Source organism: Rissa tridactyla, chromosome 1, assembly GCF_028500815.1.
Source record: "Rissa tridactyla isolate bRisTri1 chromosome 1, bRisTri1.patW.cur.20221130, whole genome shotgun sequence".
In the NCBI taxonomy this organism is placed as follows: Eukaryota; Metazoa; Chordata; class Aves; order Charadriiformes; family Laridae; genus Rissa; species Rissa tridactyla.
The window spans coordinates 215221807-215236393 of NC_071466.1; the positions used below are offsets into that span (position 1 = coordinate 215221807).

Below are 14587 nucleotides of genomic sequence, written 5' to 3' on the forward strand. Positions count from 1 at the left end.
CTGAAGATTAAATAACGGCCAAATCTAGTTGAGAAAAATCACTTTGTAGTCCTCTGGAGGCTATTAAAAGATTGGCTAACTCACCTGTGCTTATGGCTTTTACAGCTGCTGATCTGTTTTAGAATGTTATCCTGCACAGTGGCATTCGAGTATCTTCCAAGTAAAATCATTAATTATAATGAAATCCTACTGGGTTCTATGCTAACGCCCCCGCATGCAGTAATGTTACGGTAGTACAAAAAGTAACGATATCTGAAGAAACGAGGAATTCGAGAGAAATGCCTTACGCTCCCTGGTGATGCCTATGCTCTACACCGCAATGCACTGCTTGAAAAACTGGACCGTAGGTGGCTCCTCCAGAGCTTGGAGATCATGCTTGGACATCCCTTCCCACCACTTTATCGCAGGCTGTGATGCTCCAAAGCAGCGCAAGCGTCTGGCTTCAGGGACTGGCATCCAGCCTGTGAGATGTGTAGGCCTTGAGATATTAATTGCTTTGGAAGGTAGAGCCCAAGAAAATCTCTCCTCTGCAGCAATCATGTGAACACCGCTAGCACCAAACTACTGAACTCAAATCCTCGTGATTCCAAGGCTCACCTCTCCTTTTTATGGCAAGTGCCCATTAAAAAAAAAAGTTATTTGACACAAGGAGAAACCGGTTTTATGGACACCCCCCCCAGGACTGAAGCCATAAGAGGAGCCCACCTCCTGCCATAAGAGGTTCTCCAGAGAGGAAATCTTGAGACGAGACACACCATGAATCCCAGAAGGCAGCACAGATAAAAGCTGCAAAGAAAACAACTCAAACACACGTCAATCTGGGTAGCAGAGAAGGCAGCCACACGTCCCACCATAGACTGTTGTAGGAAAGCAAAAGGAGAAGGGTGAGAAAGACAGAGGGGAAAAAAAATTTCTTGCCTCTTATTTCAAGGAGCTGAATGGGGAATAGCTTCTGAGCAAAGGTCTGCAACCACTACACTGACCGGTATGAACATCTAGAGCATCCTCTTGCCTGTTTAGCGGCAGAGCTGGGAGCATGTAACTGGTCCAGCTTTTATACCTGGAACCCAAAAGCTCTGGATGTTTTCAAGGAGAGACGCACTTGCAGCATCTGACGGGCACCACTGCAGAACAGGAGCCACCAGTTTGATGAACCATTGTCAGAAAACAGGACGGCTCTCTGCAAAGGGTACAGCTGTCTGGAATGACACGTTGTGAAGCGAAAACCTCTCATGCACGAAGGCAGCTTCACTAAGGTTGCTTTGCTGAAGTTTGCTTCGCTGTCCTCACCGCATCTGATTTACCCAAGAAGATATCTGGAAATTATAACGCTATTTTTGTCAGGATTACCCAAACAAGTAAGAATTTGCTCTCCTGGCATCTTTAAATCGCTGTGAGCTTTAATAGTCTGTTTTACAGCATAGCAAAGCTCTGCCAACATAAGCCTCTGCTGTTTCATACTCAGCAAAGGTCCCAGCTGGACTCAGCCAGCCCGCAGTAAAAGCCACGCTGCTCGGATTTATTCTACTTGTACCTCGGCTGTCCATGGTGGCACTGGAAATGTGTGCTCAGGACACGACAGCTCCCACACAAGGGTATTTTTGGCGACCAAGTCTCAAACTGGCTTGAAGAAATCAGGAAGCATCTTGTAGAATATCTCAATTTTGTCTTACTTCCCGTTCCACTCTTTCATAAGCATTTCATGCCTGCGCGTTTCATCAATTAACATAAAGATGAAGCTGCTGCAAATTAGTTCTGACTCCCAATTTATTTGCTGCGAAGACAAAGCAGTTCTCCACCATCACCCCAAGTTCCTATTCAACACGATCAGGGTATTTGCTCCCCAGATTCCCAATATACAACGGATTTCACAGAACTCCCTTACACAGAAGCCAGACAGTTCGAGATTATGATGCAAGATCACAGAATTTTGAGCCAAATTAATGTGACAATTGAAATTTAGGCTCGGTGTAGTAAAATGAATTGGTTTAATGCCTCATTAACAAAAAAGGGTACACTACATGACGTTTCCAAAATATTTTTGTATTAAAACTTTCCCAGTATACATCATCCTTCTCCCCCTCTCAGCCCACCATCAGTGACCTTTTAGTTAGAGCAGCGGCTGACTTCGCGCACTATTTTTGGCTTAGTCCAAGTGTTTATTTCATTTTAACATCATTCCAGAAGACTGGCAACTAGACAAACTTTGCTGACCACCAAGTAATCTCCTTGCACATCACATTTTACAATTGCCGCAGGGTATCAAGCAGCAGGATGGACCCGACTTGCAAAAAAACAGGTGAACTTACATACTGTGGTACCTGATTAGCACTTAGAGACCGGTGCAATTTCCCGAAGCACTGTTTCGTATCTAAATCTGGCTGTGTGACAGGGAAGACGGTCTTCTAGTAGCTTCACTTTTTAAAAAGGCCAAGTCCTGAGAGCAAACAGCATCCAAAAAAAGGAAACGCGTTACACATACATATTACAGTACAATGTTTCTGTTTTCACAAAGTATTTTTCTTCATTCTTTCCCACCTTCTTTCCTTCTTCCATCCTTTCTTTCCCTGCTGCTGGATGGAAGACCCCACAAGGCAGAGGACACAACCCTGTAAGCACACGGGCACACCAGCGACAGGGCTCACGTCTGAAAAGCCCTTCACCAGACCCAAGCACGTGCCACCTCCCTTTTTTTCCTCACTACGTGGCGCAAACAGAGAAAACTACGACAGCTTAGAGACCTCTTACCTTTCAACAGAAATAATTAAAACTTCAATCATCTCCTTCATCTGTTTTTGTGTGATCGCTTCGTATTACTTTGTAATTGATTCTTACTTTAAGATTAGATTTTGTGCCAACAAGTTTCCTTTCTCTCTAAATCAGTCTTGATGTTTAGATCCTACCTTGACAAGCCCAGCCCGAGCAGCTGAACTCCACAGGGATCCATCTGCTCATTCGAGGACTTTGCAGACCGTACAGGAGCAACTTAAGCTGTGGATGTACTTAAAGCACACTGATTACTTGTAAACCACATTTCCAAAGTGCAATACTTTATTCTGTATAGCTTTAACCTCGACAAGAACATCTGTCCCCCCCCCCGCCAAAATACGTATGTGGGCAGACATCAGCTCTCTGCATCGTATTGCAAAAAATACGCTGCTAGCCATTCTATATTTTCAGTATTTTTATCATTTTTATATTAATTTAAGGGCTAACCTAGAGTCTTTTGTACTAAAACACAGTACCGCCCACTAACCTAAAAAAGCCAAATCACGAGGGTGGATTTCACGACGGGATGGAAGTGAGAGACTGGAAAGAAGCCACTTTTCATATAAAGTCTCTTTTGGTTTGTGATTGTCTGATCCTTTCATAATTACGAAGAAATAGAAGTAACGGGAGCATACAGTGATGGAAACACAGAGAAATGGGGGGGAGGGGAGAGAAAGATAAATTTGCTGCCAAGAACCTTAGAAACGCCTCTGAATATGCAACAGCTGCTCCAGTTGTTTACAGGCTGAAGCTGGTTTTTTAGTTTCCCCATACAGAAAAGTGGAGAAAAGCAGTATATTCCTGTTTTCCCCAGTATATCTAGGAAAATATCCCCTGCTACAGGGATGCGCTTGCTGTAGGTTGGTCTGTGTTATTAGCTCCAAAAATTAGATCCAAAAAACTGGACGTAGTATGACGAGCTGGTTGAAGAATGATCTTCAGAAATTATCTTCACGGATAATAAGATCCGGCTGCAACTGAGGACACGACCCACGCTTCCACTCTCCGTCTCTGTCCCGCTCTGCTTCGCTCGTTCCGTTTCTCTGAAGAGCTGAATTTTCAGAGAAAACTTCTTCGATATTATAACGTCCTTGGGAAGATGACTCAGTTCTGTGGCTTAGGCTGTTAACAGTGTAAGAGAGAACGCAAAAAGCTCTCAGGCTGGCAATGAAATCTTTCACAGGATCTCGCTTTCAGCACGTCCAGAGCACAGGAACTGGAGATTGGAAAGGCTCCTGCTGCTGGCTTTTTATTTCCTCATACCTCACAGCCAGGTCACTAAGCCAACAGGGCGGTTTTTTTTGTCTGTCTGAAGCCCATACTGATTATTCACATTGGGAAAACCATCTCCCTTTATCTCCACTCTCAGCGCTGTAAGGCTTTCCAAACCATTCTGAGCATCACCTTTACACAGACGACCTACATCAAGACCTCATATTACATATTTTACATACTCCATCTCATAGACATTGTATATTCATATTAAAAAAATCTCCAGCTATACAAAAGCACCTAACAACGCTACAGCTTAAACGTGGAGTATTTCTGCGTTCAGCAATTCCCTTCACTAAAATAATACACTTCCCGGTTTTTGATCCCAGACAATACCATTAAAGATTCTCTTTGGAGCCTCTTGTATAAGATTCACAAGGAGCAATTCCCCAATCACTATAACCGATTTCAAATGGTGCTAGAAAATATTATTGACTCTGAACACCAAAAGAAATCAGTCATCCTCTAAAGGGGTTACTGCGATCTGCAAGGATGACGAGTTAAATGCCGGGTGGTACTGAATGGTATTTCACATTGGAGTATCCCCAAATATGTGATAAATGCTAATTACCTGTGACATTATTTGCTAAAAAAATGTTATAAATATTATTAAAACGCTGACAAGACGACAAAGATTTAGGTGGTGATAACTTTCAAAATCAATCATGAGCTACACACATCTTTTAATATTGTAAAACTAATCTTAAAACGCTTCCAGTTCTCCAAATTCCAGCAGCCTCGGAGAACGTGACCTACCCCGCGTGGTCCAATTCTCACAGAGGCTGGGCCGGCCATTTCCAGTAACTACAACCGGCGTATCAGGCTATCGACTTGCAACCCGAACACTGGAAAGTTAAGTCACGCAAAATAAATATGCATATTCGGATCTGCCAAACATGCCACAACGAAGAAGCAAACACACAGCAGGGATGCAAACAGCATCTAAAACTTCTAGTGCTTCAATTTAAAATTATCCGCTTTAAATTCTACTGCATGTCTTGTACGATGCATGATATTTATACAAGGGCAGTAAAGAACTAATAAAAACGTATCTACGTAAGGCTCAAACAGGCTTTGAGCTGAAAAGAAAGTGGAGTAAATGACGTTCCTTTCCTTATTCCTCATCATGTCGTACAAACTAGTTGTTTGGACTAGATTTCCTCGTCAGTGCATTACCATCAACACCGTCAATATTGTGCTGCAATTCCGTATTACGCTTTTTGGCATTGTTTATTGTCTCGCAAGCCCTTCTGTTTCCGCCGTTCTGGTTCACCACCTACAAATACTACGAACACGCTGCGGCCCGGCAGCGTTACAGCAAAATTTCTGCCTTTGAAATCAGACATTGCATTGCTCTCCCAGGGGTCACCCGGGCCACAGACCCTGCAGCCCCAGCCCACTGAGGGACTTTGTTGGGCGGTGGAGCTAATTGTAGCAGCAGCAGAAGCATGCAAAGAAGATCCTGACCTTCTCTTCTTTTCCACCGAGGTTTCCGAGGATCTGTTTCACTGAAGAAGGCAGGCATTCTTCCTCCAAGAACACTGATTTCAAATGGTGCTAGACAATGAATAGTTAAATCTAAACCACCATATGAAACCAGCTTCCTGAGGGAGCTTGTTTCTAACTGGGATGATATTCCTGTAACAATAAATTGGAAGAGCCACAGAAGAATACCTGTCCAAGTTGGGGGTTTATCTTTTTTTTTCCCCCTCCTATTAAATATTTGATGCTTTTTTCTTATTCTTACCCTTGATTTTGGCTTGAGTCACCAAATGTTCATTTCTGTTTTCTGTTATAGTGCTACCAACAGAAAAAGAATTGCTTACAGCAGTGTCGCTCTGAAGAATTTTTCTTAGTCATGCTTGGACACCACGTACGAGGGTTTAACCAGGAAAGAAGGACCTCCATCCTACTTTCGTTACCGTCTTCTGTTAAAACATGGTGTCTGCTAAGGCCTGTCCAGAGCTCAACTACCACCAAACAAATCACTGTTGCAAACTCCCTCTAGTGACAGCAGAACAGCGTGCGAAAGGCCTCCTGCAAGATGTTAATAGGTCTTACTTTTAACAGCAGCAGCAGCAGAAATAGCGGTGAGTGACAGAAGCTATGTATTAATACCTAAATGTTGAAGATTCATTCAAAAGGTCATGCGGACAGTCTGAAAATCAGCCCTCCTGTCTGCCAGCTCTCCCTAAGGTGGCATTTGCAGCGTTAGAGAAAAGGCGTGTGCCCAAACCTAAACTTTAAGGATTTCATTAATTACAGGCTATTCAGATCTGGCATTTACCACCTGGTCCCAGCACTACTTCTAAGAAGTCTGACACAGGGTTTTTTCCTGGAAGTCTGCTACCGAAGTGTGTTCTAGACAATTTATTCCCTTCAAAACAGATGTATTTTTTTATAACCTGTCTGCAACTTCTCATCTCAGCTGGCAGAACAAACATAGCCGAATCGCATCTGCAGAATCATGTCAAGCAAGTTGGAGTCTTTGCACAGACTACGAGGCTCAGCCGTGCTCGCAGTGACACGTTCTGGGAAATGTTCAATAGGTAGAACACAGCCCCTCAGCAAAGAACAAATCTATGATCCCATGATTCTACGAAATTACCTGAAGCACCAGTGCTGGCGCAACGGGCACAGTTTGTTTCGATGGCAGGGCAGAAGGGACACACGAGACAACGCGCACCGTGCGGGCGTAAGACAACATTGTTTTAAGGAAAATAACCAAATGGTGTAGGCTGGGCAGTCGCTTTAGTTACTGGAAGAGTTATAACTATGCCAGGCCACATCAGCGTTGGATTTATTATGCAGATTTTCTGTCCAGAAAGCGTCTGCGTGGAGCAGAGCAGTCGGGAAGCAGCTTGGCTGGGAACAGCAGGACTGCGCTGTGCTCCTGCCTGTCTCCCCGGGCTCGCAGCTGGCTGGGAACCTTCCATGCAGGAGCAAGAAAGGCCAAAGCATTAGCACGGTTGAAAAAAAAAAAAAAAAAAAAAAAAAAAAAAAAAAAAAAAAGGCAGTTTTGAAGTGTAGGCAGGACCAAACTGTTCCCTCAAGGCATGGAAAAGCATCACTCTTTGCCTTGATGTAGCGTAATTCAAGACGAGCGAAGCATCTCACGTGGTCCCTCCTGCAGTGTAAGACACGCGGTGTGCACTGTACCTGCCTCTGGAAGTTCTGAGAAAGCTCACTGTACTTCGTAACAACCATCACCCAAGATGAACCCGTCTGCCGTCTCCTAAGGACAGCCAAATATTCTTAAACTCCTTCTCTTCAGGGGGCAGGAAACCATGTCAAAACCTTAACCTAATTTATTACATCTGTTTCTAAGGTTTAATCACCTCCAGAGATACATCGCTCTCTTCGTTTACCAGAACGACAACCAAAACAACTAGTTCAGACTAGAAACCCAACTTCTCGATGGCTGAAGAGAGAGGAGAGAAATCTCGGATTAGTGTGGACAGTTCCCACGAGGGTGTCTGTCAACAGCATCACTAACACGCTCCTCTCCAAGAAAATCTTCATGAGACAGTCCATCTGGGAAACAAAAAAAAGCAGCAACACTTCACAATCGTCATCTTCCCTGGACACGGCAAGGCTAAACCATGCTACAGCATCTTTTACAGTTACAGTCGTGACATAGACGGGATTTGAAGCTGAGGTCCAGCCGCGCGGCTCGGCCTTTCCCATTAGCCCGAGAATGGGCACCGACCACAGCATCTCCCCATCTGACCATCCGGAGAGCAAACTCTTCCCTTTACTATCATTTGCACTTTTGAAGAAAGCATCTTTCAAAACTTGTAATAACTCCGCGTGTTTCTGGAACACAGATAATGAGAAACACTCTCGCATCAGGGCTGTAAAGTGTCATGTCTAAACTGGAAACACAAATGAGCTGCGGATAGAGCGCTATTGTACTTCTCCAAGATGCCTCCTCCTAATTAGGTCCTGTAAGTTTTAAAACACTTTCAGATCTCAGACTATTCTGTCCTTCCTAGATTTAATGATGAGAAAAGCTGAGAGCAATTGTCTCGTTTAACTGGGAAGGAAGAAGAGGAAAGAGGAGATAACGTCTTTACATTTATGCATCTACTTAGCAGAAAAGCAAGAGCTTGGGAAACAGGAAAAGCAAGCCCAGAACTCAGAGACTTAGATGGACATTTTAGATGGAAGAGTTTCTGACTGCATTTTGTTTCTGTAGTTACAAACTAACGCTGTTCTGTAATCTTCCAGAGAAAATTATGGGAATGACATGTCAGGGGCTTAAGCCCTCATCTTAAATACTTTATAATTCACCTGTTTTTATTTAACATGAATGGGATTAGTTACAGGAGTAAAGTTTTGCCTGCGATTAAACCACTGCAAAACTAGAGTACGATGCCTTTATTTTGCTGGCGATTAATTCTAGTGATTTACAGGTGGTTTAGCTGCATTCAGACACGTATCAGGTAACCCCCTCTCTCCCAGCGATGAATTCCTGCCGTTAAATGCTCAGAATAACGCATGAACTGTGGTCCCAGCGTTCACTGCAAGTGACAACTGTGGGCACTTTATCCCATGAACCCAGGGATAACCAGAGAAAGTATCTCTGGGAACGCTCTGGAATGCCTTCCAACTGGACTAATGATACTGTACGGGAAAATTGTGAAAAAATAAAGTCTTCTTGCTTCCTTTCGTGCTCTGACATAACAGCAGCCGTGTAAATGGGTTTTGGTAGAGCTTTACTTGTGACAGCTTTACGACCCATCTACGACAGGCTGAAAGCCCGAGTCAGCCTGTAATTTGCAGACAATAGCCTGGGAGTACGGTACGTCTGACAAACAGCTCAACTTATTGTAACTTTAATTCCCCCTTTTTTTTTTTTTTTTTAATAAAACACAGAGCCGAGGAAAGACGACAGATTGACAACTCCGCGGAAAGCCTCTGTTCACGGAAGGGCTATAGCATGGGAAGCGACTGTGCGAACTTCCTACTTAGCGCTGGGCCACGTATCTCATTTCTGAGCTGCTGCAGGTACCCCATGGCACGATGAAGATCGAGGAACCATTAAGAAATTGTCTGTCAGGTGAAAAACCAATTAATGCTAACTGCAGCGAGGAAGAACTGCCTACCAAGATAGAAATTGAGACTGTGAAGTCAGTTACAGATGTCTTTAAGGGATTTTTTTTTTTTTTTTTTCCTGGGCATTTTCAACTTGAACTTAAACCACAGCTATTGGGGAAAAGCTGCTTCATCTTTTATTTTTCTGCACCATCAATCCCCCGGCGTTTTCACCACCAGCTTAATGAATTCCAACTATCAAGGGAGCTCATCCGCTATGTAATTTGTCTTTTTTTGTTCCCTTCACTAAACAAGCAGGAAAAATGTTTTTAATTTGCAAGGCTGAATAAATACCTACTGTGTTTGCCAAGACTTTATTGTCATTCACGGCTGTCCACAGAGCTGACTGACTTCTCACAGACAGGGTTTATCTCCTCAAGAAAAAAAACAAAACAACCTGCCCAAGCAAGATGTTAATCTTTCTTAATAAAATACAATAAAATGAAAAGCAACAGTTCAATAAATAATACTGTGGCTAGTGAAAACTCCTTCACCCACGATATAGTCCCAGAGCAGATCTTTTGTTGACAGCAACATCATTTAACGTTGGGACACCCTCCAGCACTCGCTGCTGCCTCCCATGCTTCAGCTCATGTCACCTCCAGTCGCACCCATACAACTGCCCGCAGGCCAGGCTATAAACAAGTTCACTCAAATGATTCTAATTCAAAGAAAAAAAAAAAGAAAAAAAAAAAGTGTTTTCTTTTCTTGACTGAGATATTTTCAGTCATCTGGTTTTCCACACGGTGAGGAAAGCGATGGCACCGCATTGCTGCTGGGCTGGAAATGATGGCCGGGGGTAGGCAGAAGCTTATTAAGCTGGCACTAGCAAAAGACATGAACTGTGGAATTACACCTCAGGTAGCATCAAATCTCATCTCCCTTGCTCAGCTGGTCATGAGGAGTTGAGACAAGTTTCAGCCTGCAACGAAACAGAGATCTTGAACCTTCCCAAGAAAATCGATACACCAAACTTTGAGATTCTTACTCAAGTTTTACTAGGTTTTTGTAAAAGGTCCAGCTTTCCCCGCTGGCCTGCTGCATGAATTTTTCCAGTTAAATTTTTCTCGCTGAACAATTCTGTTATCTTGGAATTGACAATGTGCAAGAAACAAAGCCTCCACAGCTGGAGTTTAATATGATCAGAAGGTTTGCACTGGACTTGACATAAACAGGTAAGAAGAAAAAGCATTGGGGTCATTTGGAGAAGAAAATTAATGACATGACAAACCATTACTGTCAAAATTCCCTACACTGATGACAGTACTGCACAGATTCCACTTTCCTTCCTGTGCTTTGGTTCACTGTACTGAAAAGAGCTACCAAGGAAGCGATTTGGGGAACATTTTTCTGGAACAAGCAAAGAGCCCTCAAATAAAGACCGTTATTTGCATTATTTTCCACTAGTGAAACATCCATACCTGTTACGTACGTGTTTTAATTTCAGAAGCTTCTCAAAGCCTCTAACAGGAAAGGTACGTGAGGTATTTACACCATTGGCTGATACCAAGGAGGGACACCAATGCGCTATATACCTCAGAAAAACCAGCCTCCACCACGTACAATTTTCTCCATGTATTTTTGGAACAATTCGTTACTGACAGGTTTGTCCTCAGAATCTGGAAGAAAAAAAAAAAATATCAAAAGCTGTTTGAATTAGTCCTCTCTTTGTGGCATTCTTCAAAGAGATAAATTAAAATGCAACTTCATAATCGTTCTTCTCTTCCTCCAGCCTCTAACAGGGGCTTTTAGCCAAGTTACTGCTCCTCAAAATCTGAACTTGAGTGTATTTACAGTCAAAACAGGCAATCAAGGTTTATCACTAACTCCATCATTAGAATACACGTACCACATTCCCTATGGAAGGATGAATTTTCGATTAGAGCTTCAAAATTCATCGAAAGAAAGTGCTGTCTCTGTTTCATGCTGAAGGATGTGTGTAGACGCTCCTTGGAAGATACATCTAAGTTGGTCTACAAACCTCCTGACAGATTACCTTGAGCCCCGGACCACCTACACGCAGACCCCACAGCAGTGGTGTGCGCCCCATGCCACCGGGAAATAATTCTTTGTGGAGGAAGGATCGGGAAGTATCAGGTGCAGGAGAATCACCTACTGCAGAGAGCAATATCCTTGATGCCTAAGTTGTCTCAGTTGTCCAAAGCTCCGTTTTAAAACCTTTTCAGGCTGATTTTGGGGATTAGCAGGAAACAGAAATCCTAAAAATACAAAAGCAGGCTTATCAAGCTAGGGGAAAAAACAGTAAGATGTTTTTGTGAACAAAAGGCTTTAGTATATGAATTATGCATTACTGAAAACTGACTTCAATTTGTACGGGAGGAGGGAGATTTCTGTGCATCCAAATTCAAGCACAACAGGCGCAAGCTGCACTGCAGAGAATCCGATGCAGTCCTGTACGAACACCAGCAATTTGAGTATCTCACTCCTTTTTGCCCGAGGATTATTTTGCTTTATTTGTGAGAATCTGGGCCAAAACCCAACAAAATAACCCATTAACCCCTTGAAATCGGTCATCACCAAATTCCGATGGGGCAAATTCCGATGGGGACACAGTAGGGGAGCAGGAATAGTCTGGCTCCAGCCCGGCTACTCAATGTCTGTCCATGTTCCCATCTCGTGCCCATCACCAGAGCAGCTGCCTGCTCTTCCGTCAAACAATGAACTTTGGGGCAACAGAGGCAGAAATACTGTTTTTTTCTTTCAAGGCATCACAATTTGCTGGATAAAAGCATCAGATGTTATGCTTTAGAAACTGTACAGGACAACCATAATGAACAACATAATAATTCCCTGCTGTTTTCTAAGGTACGCTAACAAAGTAGCCACCCACAATAGAACTCACTGTTGCTTGTCCACATCCTTACATTATAAAACCATTTTTTTCCATTCCCACTGCCATCTTATATATGTAAAAGTATCTCACCGGGATCTGGGAGAAAACCGATGATCATTAGGGAAAAAAAAAATAAAAATTTCTTCAGCTTAATACATTTCTTCTGACTTAAAGCTTTTGGAATCTGAAGAGCGACGAGCATCATTTTTAGAAACCACCCTGGCAACGTTGCTGTTACATAAAAGTTTCAATAGCAGCGCTAATCCCGGCGCTCAACAGAAATGCCCCTGTCATGAAGCGCTCAAAAACGACACCTACTGTTGATATTCCTGTGCCACGCATCGTATCGCGGCCACTTACGGCTCTAAAAGCGAGCTCTTAAAACCAGGCGCTCGTAACTCTTTTGCCCCTCTGCTTATCTTCAGCACTGGATTCACTTAAATCGCTACGTAAACAATCGTGCTGGTTTGTCTGTTAAAGGATGAAAGGTGACCTGGAAAGAATTGTTCTTGCATGTCTTTTAAAATTAACAATAACCACACATGAAAATATTTGTTTTCCTGTATTCTTTTCTTTCTTTCCCGGTATAATACAAACTCAAATTCTGACTGCTTTGAAAGACTCCACAATTACTGCAAAGGAAGCGAAATTAAAATCATCGCACATTAAAAAAAAAAAAAAAAAGACAGCAATTAAGAAGGAGAGGAAATTCAATCAGACCGCTCCACGTGCGATTGTTTTTAATCCCAACTGAATTCCCACGCCTGACAAACAGACTGCAGCGGATCTTTTAGCTGAAGACAAATACTCTTTACTCCTCCCATCACGTACAGCACTGCAAAAAACACCCAAACCCAAGCCAGAAATATTTTCAGAGCAAAACAAACCACCTTTGAACCCTTCTTTGTTGTGCTGAAGAAGCACAGAATCAGAAATTGAGTTTTTCAAGATACCCACTTCCCAGATAGCGGTGCTGCACAGCGACAAATACAATACAGGCCAGATGCACTTACACTACGTACTTCACATCAGGATACATCATCGATGCAGAGAGCACACTTCATGAATCGGTTTACAGAAATGATTTACCTTTCAGTTTGCACATGTTTATAAATAGCTTCTCTCTCAAACAACGTGTTCTTCCTTTGGCAAGGCGCTCTCATGAGATCAGCACCTGGAATTTATAAAACGGTTTGTTTAAATGCACGTTTGCGTTTCCCCTTTAGCTTCACCTTATAAAAGCAGGACAAGGTCACACGGCTATGGTACATTTTTACCAGTTTGGTACCGTTTTGCACCACCTCTTTTTAGTACAGAATGGAAGAGCGTTACAGGAACGCAGCCGGTCCACGCTTGCCACTGCTGCACAGGAGGCCTCCGCCGCAGCTCCCCTGGGTTCCTCTCCCAGCAGTCACACATCCTCCCCCATTTCTGCATCTTTCGGCCAGGCCAGGCCATGTCACCTAATTACAGAGCTTGTTTCTCCCGGCTTTGAAGAGAGAGGGACGAGAGATTTACGTAAAGATTTTACGGAATGAACAACGGCCCGTAAGTCGTGGTGGAGACTGGAAGAGCCGGGAGATGAGAGGGACCTTCACTGCATGGTGAAGGTGACCATGGACAAGGATGGTTCTCTGCCATCTGGATCCAGCAGCGAGCGTCTGGCAGTGCTGGAATTGATTACATCCACCCGACCATGCCCGGCTTTGAGTATTTACTGATCCTTACTCCTTCTACTACTCAGTTCGCGTATTCGGCTACTGTTACAGGACAAAATGCATCGTCAGGATAAAACCAGACATTGTGCTTCAATAATAAATACTGATGCCGGCATACGCTGCGACAATTATAGAACTGATTAGAGGACCACAACATCATGCTCCACATATTAAACACAGCCAAGCAAGAGCTGGGGAAAACTCGCTATTGGATTTTGAAAATAATTTTGTTTTGCAGAGTTGCTTTTGCTTTAATTTACTCAGCTATTGAACAACTCTAGTTGCATATGTCCCTGTCTATCAGAAAAATCTAACATACATACATCCGTTTTGCTGCAACTTACTTGTGATTTTATTAGTCTCCTCTCCATAATTGGCTCCATCTTTTGAAGGAGGTGAGGTCAGTATCTCAGAATTTGAGCATTAAAACCAAGAAGGGTCAAGCTCTGTTTCTAGTCTGATTTTCTTTGGGACCTGAGAAACTGTGGAAAATTTAAAGCTATGAACAAATTTACCTTCCCAGTGATTTCCAAAGGAGGTATCGTAAAGCTACATCAGCGGGGCAGAGTCCTGGTCACGGACCAAGACACATCGATCCAGGAGCTTCATATAAAAAAAAAAAAGAAGTATAAAAAAAGAATAAAAGAAAGAAGAATAAAAGAGAGGTCTGGTTTCTAGTTTACTGCCTGTGGCAAGGAAGAGTGAAGAGACATAAAGGAAGAGGAAACATAAGGAATAAAGAGACAATAAAAACCTGATATAAAGGCACATTAACAGCCTGATGGCCTATCTACTCCAGGCATTGCAGGAAGGTATCGCTTTAAAATAGAGGCTTAAATAAAAAGGCATTTTTTGTGGTATTTACAGAGGGTTGGCA

The 14587-nt window shown here is 43.0% G+C and overlaps 1 long non-coding RNA gene across 2 annotated transcripts; it reads right to left on the reverse strand.

Annotated features, from left to right (window-relative positions):
• Positions 1-7060: 7060 nt before the first annotated feature.
• Positions 7061-14312, reverse strand: LOC128902959 (uncharacterized). 2 transcript variants are annotated; one of them, XR_008463921.1, is made up of 5 exons: positions 13294-14312; positions 11462-13166; positions 10988-11357; positions 10560-10757; positions 7061-9799 (listed from the first exon to the last, which is right to left on the reverse strand). It is a non-coding gene; the product is annotated as an uncharacterized LOC128902959 (long non-coding RNA). The 2 variants fall into 2 exon arrangements; XR_008463922.1 differs by lacking the exon at positions 7061-9799 and having other exon boundaries at positions 9813-10757; positions 13082-13166.
• Between the last annotated feature and the right edge of the window lie 275 nt (positions 14313-14587).